General features: G+C 42.4%; 1 long non-coding RNA gene across 2 annotated transcripts in view; it reads left to right on the forward strand.

The window, feature by feature from the left end:
• LOC118535129 (uncharacterized) overlaps positions 1–19,003 on the forward strand; it is a 22,967-nt gene extending 3,964 nt beyond the window's left edge. Inside the window, exons 2-3 of one of the 2 annotated variants that reach the window (XR_013447575.1) lie at positions 11,262–11,351; positions 18,847–19,003. This is a non-coding gene — a long non-coding RNA (uncharacterized LOC118535129). The remainder of the gene's footprint in view (positions 1–11,261; positions 11,352–18,846) is intronic. The other variant, XR_013447576.1, reaches the window with a different exon arrangement.
• The last annotated feature ends 428 nt before the right edge of the window (positions 19,004–19,431 follow it).

The raw sequence follows: 19,431 nt of genomic DNA on the forward strand, positions 1-19,431 counted from the left end.
TGTAGTCCCTATCACCACCCTGAGAAGGAGCATCAAAACCTTATTTTGGCTGAGCTATTGGCTAGTATTGGCAAGGAGCAAGAAGGGATCCTTAGGGGCCAGGCTTTCGGTTCCATGAGGGAAGGTTCTGTGTAAACCACTTCACAGGCGCTCGGCCAGCTCCTAGCACATGCCCACCCTATACACGTTTGTTGAATAAACATTTGTTGAAAGGAGTGAATCATGTTAAAAGTAGCACTTTTCTTCAGGCTCACTGTATGTGAGGAACTATTTTAAGAGCTTTACACATACTAATTTTATTTAATTCTCATAACAACCTTACAAGTGAGGTAGATACTGTTACTACCTCCATTTTCTAGAGGAAGGCGTGAAAGCACAGAGAGGTTAAGTAACTGGGCCAAGATTGAACAGCTAGTAAAGGCAGGGCCAGGGGCCAAATCCTGGCAGTGTGGCTCCAAAAGCAGTGCTCTGGTGCCCTCTCCCCCTTAGATACCTGCCTCTAGCTGGCACGTCATGCTTCCTAGTTTTAAAAGTCTTGCTTCTTCATTAATCAGTGCCAGCCTGGATCTCAGATGGACCCTTGGGCCCTCCTCAAACTTACTTGTAGGCAGCCTATTGTCTACTGTAGTGGTCTATGCTCCTGGCTCGGTCAGATCCCCAAATCTCCTCCTCCCTCACTAGCTGTCAGTGTCCCCTCAACCCTCCTCTCATCTGATTCATTGCCCATGCTCAGTGTGAGGCTTTTCCACTCTTCCCAAAATGCAGACTACTCAAGAGCTAGAATCTTTATATCTTTACAACTGTTTATTGAATGTCAGCCCCTATGCCATTGTTTGTTATCTCTATTCCTCACCGTAAGTCAACTAGAGGGATATTGTTAGCCCCATTTTACAGATGGGTGTGATGAAGTCATCTGCCGCGGGGTCAGTGCTGGTGTGTGGTGGAACCTGAGTCCAGAGCTGCTTGGCCCACCTTCAAGACCCATGCTCTCTTCCCCCTTCCACATAGTTGACCCCACTTCCGTGTTCACCTGCTGTGAAAAGCCCCCACCATCCCCAACACTGAGGCAGCCAGAGGGGGTGGAGGTGGTGGAAGAAGCCTCACTGATCCCCAGTGGGGCTCAGGCAGGGAGCATTTGGGGGGGAGTATGTGTCTCCTGGGCCTGTAGTCAGCCACAAGGGCAAAGACCTAGGACAGGCAAGAAATCTGAGCTGAACTCTGATATTAAAAAGGAGGCAGTAAGAACAGAGTGATCACTCTGAGCCTGTATATTAAATGTATTGTCCCTTTGTAAAAAAAAAAAAAAAAAAAATACCTGCAAAAGTTATGTTTCTACATAAAGGCAGCCTGTGTTTCATAGCTATTCTAATTTATGGGCCGTACATTCCTGTGATTGTCTTGAACTGAATAGCCAAGTAAATAATCATCGAGAGCCACAGGTAAATCACTTGGAGGTGAACCGAGCCTGTCCAGGGCCTCCAGAAATGGCACAAACATTATTTCCTAATTTTGCAGATTTCTTCATCTGAGCCCAGAAAACGCCTTCTCTTGTTGGCTTTCAGGTTTGACACTTTTTTCCACTCACATCCTGAAGAGACAGTGGCAAGGTGAAACGTGAGAAGTGTTTAAAGCATTTTCAAAGATTCCCCTTCTAATTTTCCTTCTCAATTCCAAGGAAATAATGCCATTCACTTCACTCCCACAAGTATTTATCCTGCTACCAAGTGAGCTGGAAACGGAAGGTATTGTGAGGAGCCCAGTGTGGGCAGACCCGGACCACAGCCACACGCAACCTGGGACCTGGTGGGTTTGTTTTGTTTGTTTTTTAAATTTTGGTAAAATAAGAGTAACATAAAATTACCGTTTAACCATTTTTAAGTGTGCAATTCAGCGGCAGTAGGTACATTTGTACTGTTGTGTGACCATCAATCACCATCCATCTCCAGAACTTTTTCCTCTTCCCAAACTGTAACTCCATTTCTATTAAACACTGGCTCCTCACTTCCTCCTTACTCCAGCCTCTGGCAACCACCATACTACTTCCTGGCTCTGTGAACTTGACTATACTAGGTACATCATGTAAGTGGAATCCTACAGTACTGGTCCTTTTGTGACCACTGAACTCACTCGGCATCATGTCCTCTAGTTTCATCCGTGTTGTAGCTTGTGTGACCTGGCTGAGAATGAGAATGCTGAACCAATGGAAATACCAGGTCTTATATAAGTCCACTGGAGAGGCATATTCACATTTATTTGTGGTTGTTGTAAGGAAATTTGAGCCTGAGCTACAGGAATAAATCCAAAGCATTTATTGAGCTAATACTCTGTGTATGGCCCCCTGGGATGAACGAAGCAGCAGATGATGCTGCTTCTCCAGGAGCTTATATCCAGCACAGGAGACCCAGGATGCAGTTGCAAATCCAGGTGTTAAGTAATAAGTAACTTCAGAGGACAAATAAAAATGTAAACAGGAGTTTAAGACTGAGAGGTCATTTCAGACAGACATGATTGGGGAAGAGGTAGATTTTAGTAGGACCTTGAAGGATAAGTAGAATTTAGTACGAAAGGAATGGGGCCAGACTAGCATGGAGTGAGAAAATGTTCAATAGCAGGCTGTGTCTGTCTTGTTCACTGTTTTATCCCCAGGGTCTGGTACAACAGGCACTAATGTGGGTTGTGTGAATAAATGAATGCGGAGCCCACAGTGAGTTTGGGAAATAATGAGTAGACAGCCTGGCTTGAGAAGTGGATCCTATAGCAGAGTTGGGGCTAAAAAGAAAATGTTGGTGGAGACCAGAGTGTAGAAAACTTTGACTGTCAGGCTAAGGAACTAGGACTTTATCCTGAGGGAAATAGGGAGGAATTGAAGGTGGTTGACCAGGGGAGTTCATAGTGATTATTCCACTATTTCAAATCATAAGTGTCATCAAAGCACAAATACCCCCTGAGCAGCTTAAAGTGGCAATAGCTGGGTGAATATCATAGAATGTGTCTTTGTTGGACTTAAGCTGACCAAGCCATATCTCATTTAGAAGTACCATTTTTTGTAAGCATTTTAAAGTGACAGAAAGTAGAGAAAGCTGGCAGCCAAGAGCCTAGTAAGGACAACATTCCAGTAAGCAAATGTGATAATTTAGCTATGGCAATTAAGAGAAAGAAGGCAGGGGCACCTGGGTGGCTTAGTCGATTAAACGTCTGCCTTTGGCTCAGGTCATGATCTCAGGGTCCTGGAATCGAGCCCCACATTGGGCTTCCTGCTCAGTGGGGAGTCTGCTTCTCTCTCTTTCTCTCTCTCTCTCTCAAATAAATAAATACAATCTTTAAAAAAGAGGAAGAAGGCAGATCTTGAGGCCATGGTAAGAGAGAAGATCACAAAATTTAGGGATCTTGAAATTCCCTATGGAGAATCAGAAGCCAGAGACCATGACAAATGTCAGACCTGAGTGATTGTCCAGCAAGGGATATTTTAAAGGAAGAGAAGGAAATTTTTTGCCTTGTAAAAGGCTGGGATGAGTTGCCAGGCTTCCATACCCAAAGGAGAAGCAGAGCTTCAGGGTTAAATTTCTGGGGAGATTTGATCAGCAGCAAGGCAAATGTGGACAGTCTCAAGGCAGAGTAACGAAGGCCATGAGAACACAAGAATTAGAGACAAGCAGAGGGCAGGAGAAGGAAAGGGACGTGACAGGAGGTGAGGGGGAGACTGACTTTGTTTGTATTTAACAGAAGTCACCTCAACAGGTTTAAACCAGAAAGGTGTATTTGTTACAAGGTAACAGGATATTTCATGGAATCCAAGAGGGCAGCCAAGGTTGAAAGGAAAGTGGAACTAGGAACTGGAGAGCTGGCCAGAACGAGCAATTACCCTTTTTGTCTCTGTCCCTTCCCAGGCCACCTGTACTCTCTCCTCTGCTATCCCCTCAGCACTTGCTTTATTCTTTGGTCTCTGCTCTATGCGGATAGCTGTTCCTACAGCCACAAGGATTACTTATCCCCAGTTCAAAAGACCAGCAGAAACTAACTAATGACCCTGAATCCAATTCCAAATATCCGGGGGAGAAAATACAACTGGCTTAGTGCAGGGTTCTACTGGGTTCCATCAGCTATGAGCCAGGGGGTGGAGCCACGCAGTGTAAATATGACTCCTAAGTGCAATTTCCATGAGTTGGGGGACAGCTTTGGAAAGCAGGTGTCAGGCTGGGCAGATGCCACAGAAGGGACAGACTAAACAGACTCTGTCAAGAGCCATGACAACTGTCAGGGAAGAAGGGGCTGAAGGAGATGTGGCTGTTTCCATCTAGAGAGGCAAAGGCCCTAGCAGCCATGACAACAGTCTTCCAAAAGCTGAAGAGGTACTTACAAATTTACACACAAGGTGACTGATTCCAGTAGATGAGGGAGAAGCATCCCACCAATGAGGGTTGTCACGCTGTGATGAGCTGATCTGTGTGTGAGCAAGGAGACTCCCCCAGGTACGATGGGTTGAGCAGAGGGCTGTTACCTACTTAGCAGAAGGTAGATCAGAGCAGGGACTCCAGCGCTGGGGGAAGTCACTTTAGGTGATCTCACAGGCTTCTTCCAATGCTAAGATTCTGGGATAGTTTCTCTTAATCACCCCAACTCCAGCCCCACCTGCCCCCTTTTAGTTTATCTAATTATAATCTACATTAGGAGCTCTTATTCTGGGTGGGCTTCAGGAAGTCCAGGAATGTCCTAAAATTGGATGCAAAACTGTGGGAGAGGATGCGGAGGGTAGGTTTCTATGTAGATTTTTCTAAAGACAGGTTCAATCAAGAAACTATGACCAAGAAGAGGGTGAAAAACTATGATCTAAAGAGAAGTAATTTGAGACAGTTTATAAGAACAGTAAAATGGAGAAATGAAGATGGAAGTAAGAAAAAGAACTAGAAAAAGGAGAAATCAAATACATTAAAAAAACAGTAGGGTCCTCATAGCTGCCATGGTTAAATCTCAGGTTTGATTTTGAGCTTCCTGGCAGCCAGAGAAACTTGGTGTCATTTGTATTACTATAAGAAACAGCAATTCCTCAAGAGAAAACTAGGCTAATCCTAACACTGACTTCTAAGAGAAATTTCTCACCAAGCAAAGATATCACAAAAGTAAAGATAAGAGTAGTGATAATATTACTAGTTATTGAAAATTAATTTGTGGCAGGCACCAAGCTACATTGTATATATAATTTCATTCAATCCTGACAATCATCCATTGGGCAGGTCCCACTATTAAGCTCAAGGGACTAGTGAGGAAAGTGGGGTGCAGAGAGGTCCAGAGACTTGCCCACATTCTCACAGCTGGCAGGATGGTAGAGAAGCGCCCACGCTGTGCCTGCCGGACTCCAGGCCCACGCTCTTAGCCACTGCAAATAACACAGATCTCTCTATCTCTTTTAAAAAAAGAAGAGGTGAGGAGGGAATAAGAAAAATACCAACTATGACCAGTACCCTCAAGCAGCTTTAAGTCTAGCTGGTAAAAAAGGCATACACAAACAAAAACTTCAAAATAATAGCAGTTGTTACCACTTTTGAGAACCTACAATAGGGCAGGTGCTTTATATATGTTGGATCTTTTGATTTTTCAAATAACCCTAAGATGTATGTATTATTATCTCTATATTATGAAGACTAGTTCTAACTGGGTCAAGTCCAAACTTTCTTGGCTGGCTTGCGAAGTCCTGCATAATTTGGCCTTTTCCTATCCAGCGTAATTTCCCATGACTGTCCCAAAGGTGGCAGCCATATCAAATGAAAAAACATAGAATCCCAGACGCTGCCATTTTCTCACTGTGGGACCTTGAGTGAGCTTCTTAACCTGAGTAAGCTTCCGTTTCATCATCTGTAAGATAGTTACAATGACAACAATAGTTAAAAGAATAGAAGATTTAAGAATAAGAATGTATCATCCAGGGGATCACAGGTAGTCTGTGGGAGGTAGGGACTGGAGCTAAGGGACTGAGGGAATGATCTATCCATTCATTTCTCCATCCAAACAACGTTTAATGAGCCTCGATGTGCTGGCTCCTGTGTTAGGCATCAGAGGTTCAAAATGAATGGGATATGTCCACCCTGGAGCAAATCATAGTTTACTGGGTGGGGACACATTTAAATAGTGCCATGCATAGTGAGGTGTGGGTAGTGATGAAGGTCTGGAATAGACTTGCAGACATACAATTATTTTTTTTGAAGAGAGATTATATGAGCAAGACTTTATTGGAGAAGCTGGCAAAACATGGTATCTGAGTAAATTCAAGGGTGATGGAGAAAAGTCTGGGTGATAGAACTTGTCTGAGATGGAGAGATCGGATGGAGAAGTTGATTTGGTTTGGGACATCTTGACTCTGAGATGCTGGTGAGAGAGGTGGTGAGACATCTATGTAAAAAATGTCTAGTTGGCAATGACGCGGATCAGCATTGGAGTGTGAGGAAAGAGCAGAAGATCTAAATTTAGGAATAAGAAGTAATGATGTGATCATTGTAATCATAAAAATGTTGAGCTTTCTGAGGAGTTGCATTAAGATAGAAAAGAAAGGCAAGGACACAGCCTTGGAGGCATGAAGAGAAGGAAGAACCAACAAAAGAAAGGGTAGTCAGAGGGGGAGATAGAAAGAAGAAAGGCAATTCAGAATAACATAGTATCCAGAAGTCACTGACGGAAAGAGACTCAAGAAGAATAACAGTATTATCTGAAAAGTTAAAAAAAAATTAGGATAAGAAAAAGTAAATTTTCTTCTGCAATAAATCACAGAGAGCTGTCAATAAAGAAAAAAAACCAAGTTTCAGAGGGTTATGGAAGCTGCACGTAAAGATAAAAATGGAGGTAGTTGGCATAAATTGCTCACCTGAGAAATTCTGCAGGAAGGAAGGTAAGACTCAGAATAGTGGGTAAATGGGCCATCAGGGTCAAGCAAATGGTTCTTTTCAACTGAGAGAAATCTCCCTTGAAAATGAAGCTAAACAGGAGAGAGATTTTGATGTGAGATATGGGAATGATCTAGAACATGTACCACATAGGCTTAGTCTTCTCATGTAAGATTAAGTCAGGGAGTTTCAGACTGGAATAGATGAAGGAGGGGTATTCTTAATCTTGAGCAGTAAATTGAACTTTAACATTATGAACTTATAGAGGCCAAATCTTCATAGTTCTTTATCTCTCTAGCCGGACAGCAAGAACAGAGGGAGACAGGGAGGGGTGGTGACCTGGGTTTGGTGTTGACACCTGTCTGAAGCATGAATGAGAATCTGGAGTATGGACAAGGTTAGGTGTCTAGGCTGGAGGCTGAGGGCTGGGTGGGGATGGGTACAGAGTCAATAGAAGTAACTGGGTGAAGAAAGGGGTTTAAAAGTTCTGGTTTAAGTGAGGTTTAGAAGTAGGAGAAATGACAGATTTATTCATTTCCTGGGGCTGCTTTAACAAATTACTACAAACTTCGTGGCTTAAAACAACAGGAATTTATTCTCTCACAGTTCTGAAGGCCAGAAATTTGAAATCAAAGTGTTGGTGGAGTATTACTCTTTCCGAAGTCTTTAGGGGTGAACCCTTCCCTGCCTCTTCCACCTTCTGGTGGTTCCAAGCGTTCCTTGCCTTGTGGCTGCGTAATTCCAATGTCTAGCTCTATCTTCACATGGTCTTCTCTGTGTATCTCAGGTCTCTCTCCACTTTTCTCTAATTAAGGATACTTGTCATTGGATTTAGGGCCCAACCAAATAATCCAGGCTGATGTCACTTGAGATCTTTAAAATTAATTACAATTGCAAGACTCTTCTCCTGAATAAGTTTGCATTCATAGATTCCAGGTAGACATATCTTTTGGGGCCCACCACTTAACCCACTCCAACAGGCAAAGAAGTTGTGATTAGAACTAGGAGCCCACCTGAAGGAGAGTAGAAGTGTACCAGTGTCCCTGAGTATGGTTTTGCTCAATATATCACACATGTGCTGATGTGGGGTGTAGGGAGAGGGGGTCAAAAAGTTCAAGTTGGTTGGGGAATAATGATATTAGTAGTTGTGATGGTTGATCTTAGGGACTGGCTGCTTCAAGGAGGAGGATGGAAGGAGATAGGGCTGTCTGACCAACTGCAGGTATTTCTGTAGACAGTGAGTTCTGGAGTTCTGTTGCCAGGAGTGGTAGAGACCAATTACCAAGACTTTGAATATTGGTGGGAAAAGCTACAAGAAGGCTGACCCTCTTCTTTTTTATCCCACTCGGCCAGGGAACATGAGACCTCTGTGGGAAAAGTCAGCTTCTTTCTCACTTCTAAGATGCTACCTGTGGTTTGTCTACCCTGAGGAGAAAGTCTGTCAGTCTCTGTCTGTCTGTCTGTCTCTCTCTCTCTCTAGCCCCCTCTCTGTCTCTCAAGTAATCTCCAAGCCAGTGGAAAACAGGGCAAACAGATTTCAAAATGTTTACCCTTTCCCTTTTTAAAAACCAAGATGATATTCTTCTCTTTTATGTTTCTGGAATACTTTTTCTTCCAGATAGCCATATCTTTCATATCTACCCAAAACAGCTTGCAGGAGGGCAGGGACCGTGTCTCTTTGCTTGTTCTTTTATCTCCAGAGTCCTGCAAAGAGCTATATCAGTAAATGTTTGTCAAGTGAATGAATGAATGAATGAACAAATGAATGAGTGAATGAATACATGAATAAAGTTGCATTTCCCTAGTTTCATATGCATGAAAATCACCAACAAGACTCTTTCAGCAAGTGTGGAAGATGTACTACTGGGCTCACTTGATCTGTGTCCTGTCCTTGAATTCCTGTACCAATATGGATAATAGCTCAGTGCCTTGTCAATAAGCACAGCATGTTCCATCCACTGCTGCCGAACCCTTAACAAGCCATCACAGTGAAGGTGCTTGTGTGAAGGTGACACTTGCCCCCACCAATGTCATCTAAGGAAATACCCATCTTCCCTTAAGTGTCTCTCCTCCCTGCCTTCACATATCAGTGCACTATAAATGATGATGAGGAGGGTTTGTAAATCAAGAAAAAGGCCCTGCTTTCAAGCACTCTTTAATTAGGTAGGATGGATACAGCATCCTAGTTCATTTGGACGGGACAGTAGGGAACCGTTCCATCTCCTGGATGTACCCACCTGGGTCCTGCAGTGTGTTCCCAGGGCGTGATTGCTCTGTATAAGGAGTTTATAACTTCTAAGCTTTTTTCTCTCACCAGGACTGACAGGAATATTTTGCAGGTTGGGTCTGCTACTGGGTTTTACAAAAAGGTTTGGATATTCAATACAGAATTAAATTTTATTTAGTTTATTTATACTTTACCTTGTTCTGAAAACAATTTAAGGTTCCTTGTAAGAGTGTATCAATTAGATCAGGGAAAAATAGATTATAAATAGATGAGAAAAAAAGAAGTAGGATTTGGAACCTAAAACCAAGCCAGGAATGAGACTATCACACAGCAATGCATACTGTGAAGTTCTATATACTCACTATGGATGGGATTCACATTCGGGTCTGAGCATTCTAGCAATGAGTGCTAAAAAGGGAAACCCGATCCGTCATACAATTTACAATATCCATGAGACAGCATACTTACAGGTCAAATACTCAGGAAAAACCCTATTAATCCTGATCTAAGACCAGACAGGAATTTCTCGCAGGGTTCCTTATAATGAGGGTACCCCGTGATGAAATCAAGAACATGGCAATAAAATCCCTGCACAAGCAATGCATTCTGCACAGGACTCTTCCTTAGTAGAAACTTGAAACATCAACATCCCACCAAAGGTGAAGACTATAAAAGCAATTATTTGTGGATCAACATCAATTTGTAGCCAAGTCAGTGCTGGCCTGGCTTAAACCAGGAAACGACTTTAGAGAACCAAGTGTGAAATGAGGCTGGGAAGAAGGAGCCCCGGCTCCAGGCCCTATTCCCAGTGCTGATGCCATGTGGGATGGTGAGAGCTCCAACTTTGGATCCAGATAAAAGTGAATTCGAATCACCACTTAATTAGCTGCATGCTCTTCAGGTATCTGCACCTCAGTTTACATATCTGTATAATGGATGATATGATCTCTTTTGTACGGATTGTTATGCGTGTGAAGGGCAGTATAGACGCAGTGCCCAGCACAATTTCTAGAACAGAAAAAGTTCATAATAAAGAGCAACTACAAAGCTTTCTGTAATGTCCTTGGACTGTGAATTTACCTAGGGCAAGGTGAATTTCTTGGGCCTCAGTTTCCCCATCAGAAACTTAATGGTGTGGGAGAGTGAATACTGACTAAATCCTTTTTCATCTCTAGCATTCTATTATATGATTCCATGAAATTTAAAATATAACATTTTTAAAGATTTTATTTTTTATTTGAGAGAACCAGCATGAGCAGGGGTATAGGCAGAGGGGGAGGGACAAGCAGACTGCACTGAGCATGGAACCTATGCGGGACTGGATCTCACAACCCTGAGATCATAAACTGAGCTGAAACCAAGAGTCAGATGCTTAACCGACTGTGCCCCCCAGGCATCCCTAAAATATAACCTTATATCAAAAACATGAATACTAAAATTATGTTGTTGCTTTTGTATAAATCCTCCCCATGTTAATAACAATCAATATCGTATGTGTGTTCTCAGACCTCCTCTAAAAGTGTGATCACATCAGTTTATTACTGTATGAAATAAAAATACAAAAGAAGGGGCACCTGGGTGGCTCATTTGGTTAAGTGCCTGCCTTCAGCTCAGGTCATGATCCTGGAGTCCCAGGATGGAGCCCAACGTCGGGCTCCCTGCTTGGCAGGGAGTCTGCTTCTCCCTCTGCCTGTGTCCCTCCCCCAACTCCTTCTCTCTCTATCTCTCTCAAATAAATAAATAAAATCTTAAAAAGAAAGAAGTTGGTGGGAAAGTCATAAATGCAGGTAGCTACCACACTCCTTCAATGCCTCCCAATCATCCAGTAAGTAGGATCCCATCTCTTTAGTAGAGACCTGGAGGCCCTTGAGCATGCAGCTGCTGTCCATCCTCCAGCCTCACTCCTGACCCTAATCAACTGCTAGTGGCCCAAATTCACACAGTTTTCTTAAACTGTGCTTTACCCAGGCTGATCTTCTGCTTCCAGTGCATCACCCCACCCTCCCAACTGGCTTCCAGAAGTTCACTTAAGGAAATTTCTAGATGGCTAATACTAACTCCTAATTTATCTTCTTAGGAAGATAAAGTGTCAAGGGGCAAAAAGTCATATGCACATTAAATGTTTTAAACTTTGCTGTGGTTTCTGTTTTTCACTGTTTCAGTAGCAATCCTGTGATTGGTGAAGTACCCACAATGTGCCAGGCGCTGCACTGTAAACATTACCTTCTTGATTCTTGCAACATCCTTTAGAGGTAAGTAACATGCCCATTTTACAGATGAGAAAACAGAGGCTGAGGGAAGTTAAGTAATTTGCCCAAGATAGGACAACTAGATGATTAGGGAGCTGGGATTGGAGCCCAGGTTTCCGAATCTGAAACCAGTGCACTTTCCATGGCACCACACTGCCTTCCCAAAGGAGCAGATCAAGCAAGGCTCTCTACACGGCAAAGTGGGTCAGACACATGGAACACAGTGACTCCTAGGGAAGTAGAAGGTAACATGAAAGTTAATGTATTCTGTTTCCTTGATTCCAGAGAGGATTATGCCTCAGCTATCTTCCCCAACACACACACACACACACACACACACACAAACACACGCATGCACGCACGCACGCACACACAGTCTCATTATCAAATCAATTGGCAGTTTGTGGAAAGCCCTATCAGTTTGTTCCTGGAATGTGCAAGAAGAAGCTTAAGACTGGCCCTGCTGTCAGATGGCTCACAATGTCACTGAGGAGAGGGGACAGTGAGACCCATGAAACCACCAGAGAAAGATGCAGGAAGCTGTAAGCCAAGTGCCAAATTGTGTAGTGCAGATGACAATGCAAACTTGTCTCAGGAGGGGAGGAGTCAGGTCAGACATCATGGAGGAGGCTCGTCCTGAACCCAGTCTGAAAGCAGAACAGGTAGGAAGCCCACCTGTTCTGAGCATTAGATGCAAAAGAAGGAGCCCCCAGGGTGTCTGGGTGGCTCAGTCAGTCAGGTGTCTGCCTTCGGCTCAGGTGGTGATCTCAGGGTCCTGGGATTAGGTTCCCTGCTCAGTGGGGAGCCTGCTTCTCCCTTTCCCTCTGCTCCTGCCCCCGGCCGTGCTTTATCTCAGATAAATAAATAAAATCTTAAAAAAAAAAGGAGCCCCCAACTCAAAGAGGAAACAGCATTGTGAAAAAGGTAACAGAGTTGTCAGGAAAAAATGGGATTCATTATCTAAATTGTGAAACGTAAATCTCAGCTCCATTTATTCTGCTACTTCTACATATTTTTCATTGGGATAGAAAACAAAGATTACAAGTGCTATCTCACGGAGCAACCTCCCACTGTCATGTCCAAGTTATCAAACCTGGTTAGGCACTAGTGACCCAGCAGGGAACAAGGGGAACACATTCAGAGAAAATCAGCTGTGAGACCCACGGGGTGTCCCCTCGTTCACTGTGAGTGACACACCAGGTTCCTTGCCACGCCTCAAATACCTGAGGCACAGCCCCCCCCCCCCCCCCCCCCGCCGGCACAGTGCTGCCTCTCTCAGACCTATATGGCTCCCTCCTCTCCTGCAGAGTTTTGCTAGATTATAGAAGCCTCTTCTAATGCACCCCTTGCCCTTTTCCACACTCAGTTTATCTCTAGAAAACTAATCATTACTAATGGAATTAGGGATAGAAACCCCAAGAGAACAGGAATTTTTGTGTTTTGTCACTTACATTGAAGAGTTTGCGTTAAAGCTCACTTGTGTTGAAGAATTTGCGTAACGCTAATTTGGATTAAAGAGTGCCTGCACCTAGCAGATGCCCAATAAACATTAATTGAATTATGATTCTTTAAAAATCCAAGGTTCTCCCAAATTATAGAGTCTGGAAAATGTTCCCAAAGTCTTGAAGGAATGATTCCTAAAACCATGGGAATTTGGACTATGAGATGACATCTATGACATGATGATCTGATGACCATCTGATTCAGGCTCAGTCAGCCATTGGGGCTAGGGCCTGGGGCCTGGGGCCTCCTCCAAAGTATACAGCTCAGGAAGTCAAATCTTTAAATTGACTACGGGCCTGCTATATGCAAAGGCCCTGTACTCAAAGCCTGCCCTGATCTCCCACCCATCCCCAATTCCATTGCACCCCAGGTTCCTGTCTCCACATCCCAGCATCCAAGCTCACTGTAGTACCTGCCAATAGCTAGACATTCATGCCAGACCTGGGAAGTCGACATGGGGTGGCAGGATGCAGGAGCGGCCTTGCCGTAATTCTGAGCCCGGCTTTGTGGTGTCGGAGGTGAGTGGCACAGCCCTCAGGTCCCAATCTGAGCTCACCCCATGACCTAGGGAAAGGTACTTGGTTTTTTCATGATACTGCCTTGAATGAGAAGACAATCAATAATAGTCCCTGATTCAAAGCAGATTCTTAACCTGACATATATATACCTGTTTGGGTGGGCTGGGAAGACCATGATATTAGGTTGAACCATAGAATTTGCCATTTTTGTATGTCAAAATTGGTCTAATAGCAGCAATTCCATGTGGTTCATTAAGAAAATCAGGTACTATGGTTTAAGTAACACTATTGCTCGGGTGAGTGTGTATTTCAAATATGGGACCAGTGGTTCACTAGTCCATCTTTCATTCTACAATTGGGCTAAGCTCCCAGGAGGCAATAACTACTAACATTTAACAAGCGCCTATGGTGTGGGAAGCACTTTCACTAACATCGTTTTATTTGATCCTAAAGTAGACAGTTCCCTCCTGCATTGATCTTAGAATCAACAAACATGTATGTGGCACTTTCTAGTTGAGGAATCAGTCAGAAAACTATGGCCCATGGGCCAAGTGCACGTACAGCCTGTTTTTTGTACAGGCCAGAAGCTAAGAATGGGTTTTACATATTTAAAGGTTTGTAAACACACACATACACACACGATGTGGTGATGGTTAGGGAGGAGAGAAAGAGGGAGAAATTTACAAAACCTGAAATATTTGCTATCTGGCCCTTCACAAGACAAAGTTTGTCAACCCATGTTCCAGATGGCAGGCACTATGCCAGGTACTTTTAATATGCCGACCTAGTATGAGAGTGAGAAGGGCCTTTACGCTTCAGGCATGATAGCATTGGTGTTGGGTGTGGCCACAACAGCAAAGGGGAAATAACTTGGAAAGCAAAGGTTCTGGTCCCCTTTCTATTTCTCACATCTGCTATGCATACTGGGCTAAGTTCCCCAAATTGTCTCAGGCCAGCAGCTTCTCTTATCAAATATGCTGTAGGAATAGAGCTCCCTTTCACAAGAGTCCAGGAGTTCATTAGGGTGAGTCCAGGGGCCCAGATGAGGACATGTATTCTAGTTTGAGAGCTCATTATAATCATGACGACCCAATTACTTTTCTTCTTAAAAATTTAAGGATAACTTTAAAATGCTAAAAGAACATGAGACAAGGGACAGAGAGGCAAGGAATTGTGAGGGAATAGGGAACACATCTCCCAGAAAAGGATTCAAGATATGTTTTAGATGACGAACGTGGACTTGCCATTTGGGGGCCAGAATATTGTTTTTAAGCAGAAAGTCGTTTTCTATGTTTGAGCATCCAAATGCAAAAAGAAAAATACCGATACTACAGGCCAAATACAAAGAGGGGAGGGGGATCCAATTTTAAAAATGGTCATGGCAATGAAAAACCATAACTTCCAATGTGAACCAATTCATTGAGGCCTTAACATTCTTTGTTGGGAATGGAGGGGGCAGTAAAATCTGCCGTCAGAGCCAATTGGGGAGCGGCAGGCTGGAAAGGTCAGCTCTGGCTAGGGATGTGCAACTCCTGACTTTGTTAAAATGATGGTATTCGACAGAAGTTACATCTGAGGTCAAGTGACCACAATAACAGGGGACAAGGAGCGCTCTCAAATCATTCTCGGGGATGAAAATGACATGAAACTGACATAATATCTGAGGTGAGATGAAACTCAAATCCTCAGCAGCTGAACACTTCACCTACTGATGGGCGGCCTGACCCTCACCAATCTCATAATCATACCCGTGTCAAGAGAGGAACAGAGTCTCCAGTAACACAAGGCTCAGCTCTGGCTTTTTTGGGGAGGGGAGGCTTTGTCTCTGCTTCTGAAATGATGTTGTTAAAAGTTTCAATACTCAGCTTTAAACCTTTCAAATCAATGTCTTATTAGAAAAATTGGATTCCACCTACATGCATGGAATCTCTTCCCTTACGTAATTTTCCTCCACTCTGGGTATTTCTTGGCTAGCATTTTCAGCAATAAAATGTGTGTTTTAGTTCAATCACTATCTTGATGTTATTTAAAGATTCAACTCAATTCTATTCAAAATGTAAGGATGATCTCTAATCTGGGTTAACCTTCTAGTTTCAAAACCCCATGGTGGGGGAGGTAAGGGGGGGGCATGTTGGGAGGAAAATAATGATAAATTATAGTCTCTTTGCCCCCAAATAACACGTATGAAAGGAGGGTGTTCTGGAGACTGTGGAATATATTAATCCATGATAAAGGACTTCAGAAAAGGAAGCCTAAACTACATTTGAATTTAAAGTGTTAAAATTAAAAGCCCAAAAGGAGAAATATTACATTTAGTCAGCTGTTACAAAAAATACTTCATGCTCTATCATCTGCCCTGTAATTTCTCTAATATGAGATTCGTTCTGGTAGACTGTACTCCCATCTATTGGTGTGTTTAAAAGAAGTTTAGGTGTGTGTTTGTTTTTTTCATGAGAAAAGAGAGGATGAATCAAGGTGTGGCCCATTTGCATAAACACAACCATTCTGCCTCCAGAATATACCCTGATATCTTCCCTGCCAATGGATGTAGGCGCCCCAAAGCCAATAAATACAGTTGTCAGCAAGGGGATGAATCAGCATGTATTTAAATCAAAGACAGCCATGAAAGACTGCATTCGTTCCGTTCCCAGGACCTGTCAAACCACAGAAGAGATTAAACATCTGACCCTCTTCATCCCCAACATTGCTCCACAAGAGACATTTCTGTCACTATTCCTGCCACTTGGCTTTCAAAGATGCCACAAAGCCTAGGGCGACCTCTGCTACATTTCAGTGTTGTTTATTGATTTCTGACCCAGTGCTTAATAGTTTTCCCAGTCCCCCTGAATGGCTTTTGTAAGCAATGGGGTTTGTACATCTCACCGATCAATACCTTTTATATTTACAATAAAATTGAAACTGCTTCTGCTGGGGGCGCAGCCCAGCATTTGTCATCCTTCAGCGAGGGAAAACTATGTCATTATCTGAATTAAAACATTTATTTCTGATTAAGAGAGTGTCCTATCTCATTAATTTTTCCCTTTCCAATAGAATGGGAATAGAACCCTATTGATTTTTGCACTTTTACACATCTCCACTGCTGGGAAGATAATTGAGAAGTTAGCCGGAATAAATGAAGTTTCAAGTCTAGTGGGCCAGCCAATACCTTCCAAATTCAAGGTGTTTTTATGAAGCTGGATTTTAATTTGTTGGCAAGCTGAAGCAGTGGGACCTACTCAGCTGAGTAAATTGGATTAAGAGTAGAATCGGCTGGAAGCGTGTCTTGAAGAATGCTGAGAGCCTGGTTCCCCCTGGACAGCCAGAGCCTTGCTTTAGATTTATGCTAAGACAGCTTCCAAATTGCCCTCCTTCAAAACTCCCAACTCGCTTCAGGAAGTGTGGATCACTGACCCAAAAGCCTATTAACTTGTGTTTCCCTTCCTCATGCCCGTCGCCTTAAAAACAACCAAGATCTAATCAGAGGTTGAACTAGACCTTCAGATTGTCGGCACCAATTGATTACACTTTATTAGAATAATGGGACTAAATCCAAGCTTCATTAAAAGGAATTCCCTCTGCTTGGAACCCTTTTTTCCAAAGACCTTTCAATTATAAGCCCTTATGGCACACATAGGGAATCGTGCTCACTGGTATTTTTCTCATTAGGAATTAACAGTCATTTGTCCTTATTTCCATATGCAAAGCCCAAGCCTTGTGTGCTCCTGGAAGGGACAGAAAATGCACCAGTCTCTAGGGTTAGAAGGAAGCAGGGGACACAGATAATTTAAAACATAGCTATCTTAGTTAATGTCTTAATTTGTTACCTTCTTTGTAATTTATTTGTCACTGGTCCGTTACTTTTAACATTCACATTAACTTCTATGTATCTTTAGTTCCTCTAGGAAAAACAGGTTTCATCCTTGCATCAAAGGAGAATGGGAACCAGGTTAGCTAAAGATCTTCCAGGTTATAGCTAAAGATTCTTCAAGGGGAAAAAAATTTACTAAATGCCTTCCCTGGTGACCTGAAAATAGAGATCTGCCAAGGGAAGAGCTCATCTAGAAACGAGGTTGAGAACTTTAGTTCGCATTTATAATGCCACAGTGCAGGGGAATGTGAAGACCATGTTTCCCCTTAGAAGTAAAACGAAACATTGAAAATTAAGATTATTTCTACAGAAAAGATTTCTGAGCTGGATTTATGTGACATAGGACAGTGTGAATTTGGCAGACATGCTCTTTGGTATACACATGTGTGAATGTATTTATGTATGTGTGTGTGTGTGTGAGCGTGTATAACATTTTATACACACACACACACACACACACACACACGCTCACACACACATCTGCATCCAGAAGGAAAAAGAAATAGTCAAGGAAGCACTTCAAGAAGGCTTTAGTTACCAGGGAAAAAAAATCAACACAGCAGATTAAAAATGCTGTGGAAGTGAAGAACTTAATTTCTGATGCATTTTAATGCATGGTCCAAAGTACCAAAGTATGCAAAAGGTTGAATACATTCATCACAAACAGTTCTGTTTTCTCTCTTTACACCAATGAGGAATTACAGGATTACCAATGACCTTCCTCCCAATGAAGCGCCGTAATTATGGTCATTTATTATACAACCGAGATGAATGGATGGGATTTACATAGAATAAAAATATTATTTAACAGCTGCGTTATTGATGTGTGAAGTGTAATTTTAATTTATTTAAATGCTATAAATATATTGGTAATGTATTCTTTTCAAATTAACCTCCTGAACCACACACTGGCAAAACTTCAATTAATATTGTACTAAAATCTATTTCCTCATGTTATGTGGAACTGTGTATGGCTCAAAATATGTAGTGCTATGATGCCTCAGCATACTCTACCAGTGTATTTTACTTTTCTCCTTGATTCATGATTTCAGTTTGAAATTGGAATCATTTAAAAAAATATATCTTCCTTAAATAAAGGATCCCTATTTAACTTGAAAATTGTTTTTACTATAAATTGCAAACGTAATGATTTGAGGAAAAATTCTATATATTTATGTTCATTTGGCATATCACAATATTTTTAAATATTTAGTATATTTCTGTTGAAATGATAAAATGCGGAAAATATTTAAGCCAACAGTTCTATCTAATTTATTTAGCATATTAGCATAATCTCAATAAGTCTGCACAGAAACCGCTGGTTATACATTATGTTGAATTGCTTGGTACCAAATACATATTGTATGTCTATCTGCAGAGATAGACTTATGTATTTTACTTCTGGGTTTATCTCTTTTGTATTCTGTCCATTTGCCCCTGGCTGTCATTATTCCATGCTCATCGACAGAAGAGTTATAGTTTGCAAAAACCTATCAGGTAGGCTGGACACTAGATAATTGAGGTGATGATCAGCCCCAGCAAAAGACAATTGATAGTGATAGTGTCAGAGGCTGCACCTAACAAGATCCGTACCCTCTGTCTCCTTTAGCCTTTCTCTGGAATGGACCGAATATGGAATAACATGGACATGGCTGATGAGCATCCGGAGACGGGATGGCAGTGCATAATACTTCCTGGAACTGCAATAGGATGGAGGTGTCTTTTGACATTGAGGCAGGTTATTAAATAGAAGTGTGAACTATTAAGAGATGATCTTGACCCTCAGTACATTTTTATCAAAGTCAAAAAATATTTGACACCACTGAACAGTCTACCACAGGCACAAGGGGAGAAATGCTTTATTATGGAAATTTGTACTTTGTTCTTCAAAACAGAAGAATTCAGAATAGATGCATTTTTTAATTTTTTTTTTTTTTAAGATTTTATTTATTTATTTGACAGAGAGAGACACAACGAGAGAGGGAACACAAGCAGGGGGAGTGGGAGAGGGAGAAGCAGGCTCCCCACTGAGCAGGGAGCCCGATGCGGGGCTCGATCCCAGGACCCTGGGATCATGACCTGAGCCAAAGGCAGACACTTAACGACTGAGCCACCCAGGCACCCCTGCATTTTTTAATTTATAACAGCCTGTAGGACTACCAGTAATTAACACCAGTTGTAAGTTAAGTGTGCT

This window comes from Halichoerus grypus, chromosome 5 (assembly GCF_964656455.1).
Source record: "Halichoerus grypus chromosome 5, mHalGry1.hap1.1, whole genome shotgun sequence".
Taxonomy (NCBI): Eukaryota; Metazoa; Chordata; class Mammalia; order Carnivora; family Phocidae; genus Halichoerus; species Halichoerus grypus.